General features: G+C 46.2%; 1 pseudogene; it reads right to left on the reverse strand.

The window, feature by feature from the left end:
* Positions 1 to 643: 643 nt before the first annotated feature.
* Positions 644 to 1,780, reverse strand: LOC101991127 (annotated as a pseudogene).
* Between the last annotated feature and the right edge of the window lie 2,588 nt (positions 1,781 to 4,368).

The following is a 4,368-nucleotide window of genomic DNA, read 5'->3' on the forward strand; positions in this document are numbered from 1 at the left end:
CTCCTCCTCCTCCTCCTCCTCTTCCTTCTTGTTTTCCTGCAGCACTTTAATTTTCCTTTACATGACATGTTGCTGGGGCCCGATGTTCTCACTGAACAGTAGAAACCCAAAATTTGTCATTTCTTAAATTGAGTACAAAAACCCCTTACATAAATTGAAAGAACGGATAGATTTACAGGTGTCAATGCAAATGTTCCCAGCTTAAGGCAAGTAACAACTCACAGAGGCCAGGAGGGAAAACACCAGAATGGAAACTGGGTCCTAAGGCCCAGGCTTTCCCACCCTGTTAGACCAGCAAGACAGAAGTGGTAACTGATTCAGGAACCCTTGCCAGCCTCGAGAAACCCTGGAAGTCAGCAGTCAGTTAATACCTGCACAGATGACTCTGCATGATGCTCACATGGATCCGGCAGGCTGGGGATTTCTCTTCCACCGCATGCTCTCCCCAGCCACCAAGTGACTGAGCCAAACCATATACCAAGGGAACAGTTAACTTGAATACAAGGTCAAAAATCAGCAATAAGTTCTACAATCCAGTGCTGTTACAAGCTTCAAGGACAAATTTCTTTTCAAAGGCTTATTCCAGTTTAATGAAACTAGCATGAGGTGTGTACCTTTGCCAGGGCAAATTGATACTTCAGAATCAACTCATGCAGCAGGTGCCTGGCACCTGCTCAGTCCATCTGAAACATTTGTGGTGGACGATGTAGGGGCCCGACTTGGCACACTCCTGTTTGTTGATCCACATCTACTGGAAGGTGGACAGTGAACCCAGAATCGAACCGCTAATCCAGCCTGAGTACTTGCGCTCAGGGTGAGCAACGATCTTAGTCTTCATTGTGCTGGGTGCTAGGACTGTGATCTTCTGCATCCTGTCGGCAATGCCTGGATACGTGGTGGTACCCCCAGACAACACTGTGTTGACATACAGGCCCTTGTGGATGTCCACATCACACTTCATGATGGAGTTGAAGGTAGTCTCATGGATGCCACAGGACTCCATGCCCAGGAAGGAAAACTGGAAGAGCGCCTCTGAACACCGGAATCGCTCATTGCCAATGGTGATCACCTGCCCATCAGGCAGCTCATAGCTCTTCTCCAAGGAAGAGGACGATGCAGCAGTAACTATTTCTTGTTCAAAATCCAAGGCAACATAGCACAGCTTCTTCTTAATGTCATACACAATTAAAGCCAAGGTGAAGCTGTTGCCCCACTCAGTCAGGATCTTCATGAGGTAGTCTGTCAGGTCCAGGGCAACCAGGTGAAGATGCAAAAAGGTGGGGAAGGGCATAGCCCTTGTAGATGGGTACTGTATGTGTGGTCCTGTCCCCGGAGTCCATGACAATGCCAGTGGTGGACCCAGAAGCATACAGGGACAGCACCGCCTGAATGGTCACGTACATGGCTGGGGTTTTGAGGGTTTCAAACATTACCTGTGTCATCTTCTCTCTGTTAGCTCTGGGGTTCAGGGGGCCCTCGGGTCAGAAGCACTGGTTGCTCCTCAGGGGCCACACACAATTCAGTATAGAAGGTGTGATGCCAGATCTTCTCCAATTCCTCCCAGTTGGTGACAATGCTGTGCTCCATAGCATACTTCGGGGTCAGGATACCTCTCTAGCTCTTGACCTCATCACACACATATGAGTCTTTCTGGCCCATGCCCACCATGATGCCCTGGTGTCATGGGTGCCCAAGAGTTGACGGCATCATGGCCAGAAAAGCCAGTTTTGCATATGCTGGAGCCATTGTCAATGACGAGTGCGACAATTTCTTCTTCCATTGCCATCAGTGAAGGATGGCAGACACAGGAGCAAAAAGATGCGCAGTGTAAACTGGCAGCGAAGCGTGGGTCTTATTTAATATACAGTGTTCTGCCTGCATGTGTGTTTGTACACCACAAGAGGGCACCAGATCTCATTACAGATGGCTGTGAGGAACCATGTGGGTGCCGGCAACTGAACTCAGGAAGAGCAGCCAGTGCTCTTAACCTCAGGTCATCTTTCAGTTCCTGAAAGCGGTCTTTGTATTTACTTTGGAGGACTTTTGTGACTAAGGAGAAAACATCTGGTGCCCAGCAACCGAGTTTCCCTGTCCCCACTGGTTGCTCAGGTGATTGAGAACTTAAGACTGCCCATCCTCTGCCGGAGGGAAGCTGGGCTACCCAATGTGAGCGCCGAGTGAAGGCGAATTGGGAGCCTCACTCGTGTCTGCTTCTGCTTCTATCACACATCACTATTGAGATGTAAGGAGGAAAGACCGTCAGGTGCTCGCATCAGTCTAGAACAGATGTGCTCAATAGGCCAGGCCAGCAGAGAACACCCTTCAGCTAATTCCAAGGCAGAGATCCCACCGTGAAGGCATGTTACAGCATGGACAATGGCGTAGTCGGGCCGCAGTTAGTAGATTTGAAATCATTATTAATTTTTAGAACCATAAAAACATTGATTTAGTTGAACCTTTCTACCGCTGAAGTGCACTGTATTTAGGAGTAATTAACAGCCTTTAATTAGGAAGAATTGACAAGCACTTTCCTTTCTTGGCTCTGTGGGAGCTAGTGCAGCTGCATGCAATTTAATCACAAAGGAAACAGCTTGTGTTTTATGTTGAATCTGCCTTTAATGGATTAAAAAATATTCTTTGGTATCCTATTTTATAATTAAAAGAAAGATTTGAGTCGCTAGTATTACAAAACATGATTAGCCCAAATGCTGTTAACGTTATGGATGAAACCTTTCACCTAGAAGCATACACAGGACGGAAGTATAGAAAGTTGGTCTGTCTGTCTGTATGTTCATGGAGACGTGTATCTTAATACCGAGTTTGATATTTTGACCCCTCTAGAATCCCAAGGTGACTCCCATATTTCTGCGTGCACTTAGACTCAGTGTGACTCCTTGCTAACCAGAGAGGTGTGATGGAGGAAGATCATTGGTTTCAAAAGTAAAGAAACTGCCTTGGCCCATTTTATTGGTTAGAACATAGGTGGGTGGAGTAAACAGAACAGAATGCTGGGAGAAAGAAGCTGAGTCAGAGAGTCGCCATGATTCTCCCACTCCAGATAGACGCAGGTTAAGATCTTCCCTGGTAAGCCACCTCGTGGGCTACACAGATTATTAGAAATGGGTTAGATTAATATGTAAGAGCTAGCCAATAAGAGGCTGGAAATGGGCCAGGCAGTGTTTAAAAGAATACAGTTTCCGTGTAATTATTTTGGGGCATAAGCTAGCCATGCGGGCGGCTGGGTGCTGGGGACGCAGCCTTGCCGCTCATAATATAACAGAAGTGTGTAGGCAAATGCTGGGTATGGAAACGCTGAGGTTTTTCTGAGTTTCAAATGACAAATGACACGCTCTTGTCAGCTGACCATAACTCGGGAGCATATGGCATTTCTGATGGTGGGTGTCACTTCAAAGTTTGCAAGTCGCACCATGAGAGCATTCCCCTGCTGGGCTCCTGGAAGACTTGGCAACTGTGAACTGAAGTGACAACACAGAGAAAGGACCGGAAGAAAAAACAAACCCTACACTGTTTTGACAACACAGAGAAAGGACCGGAAGAAAAAACAAACCCTACACCGTTTTGACAAGTAGAAGGCCACGCAAAAGGAAGGAGTGGATGGTTGGTTAATTCACCCAGGTGGGATGTAGGGGATGACAATTTTATGGAGAGAGGAAGTCTAATGCTTTCTTTAGACAAACTAGGAAATAGTCTAATTTCTTAAGTCAGCCTGTGAATGATCAGATTTCAGGGAAAGAATAAAAAAAAATACAGAAATGACTAGAATTAGAACATCAGCTATTCGACCCAGAAGCTTCGAAATGGAGCAAAGCCCTATTTCAGGGGACAGAGAACGTTGACAAAGGTACATTCATCCCGCAATTGACAGATCACTTCAAATAATGGAGACTTGAAAAGAAAGTGTCTGCTGTTCAAGCTGGGACAGTTTACTTCAAATTACCCTGCTCCAGCCTTTGCGGTCTATTTTAACAGGGTGCTCATTTTGTTCAATAACATCCACATTCAGAGAATTTCTGCCATGGCTCAGTGACCAGTCTTCAGTTCAATGGAACCAACTCTCCCTGTGCTTCCATTACAGGGATTCCATCCCCTGCCCACCCCAGTGTTCCTGCTTCTCCTCCTCCTTAGAATCCAAAACCTTCCAGTGTTTCTACTCATGAATAAGATGACTTATGTATAGAGAGTGCAGAGTGCTTACCAGCGACCTAAGATGACATTTTTCCTCAGTTGAACATCCCTTCTCTCTTTCATCCAGGAAACTTGCAGTCATTTTACATCTGGATCAATGAATTCTGAGATTTCGCATCCCAGAATGAAAACCACCCAGTAACTTGAGGAGATCTGCTCCTT

This window comes from Microtus ochrogaster (genome assembly GCF_000317375.1).
Source record: "Microtus ochrogaster isolate Prairie Vole_2 chromosome 14 unlocalized genomic scaffold, MicOch1.0 chr14_random_2, whole genome shotgun sequence".
NCBI classification, from domain to species: domain Eukaryota; kingdom Metazoa; phylum Chordata; class Mammalia; order Rodentia; family Cricetidae; genus Microtus; species Microtus ochrogaster.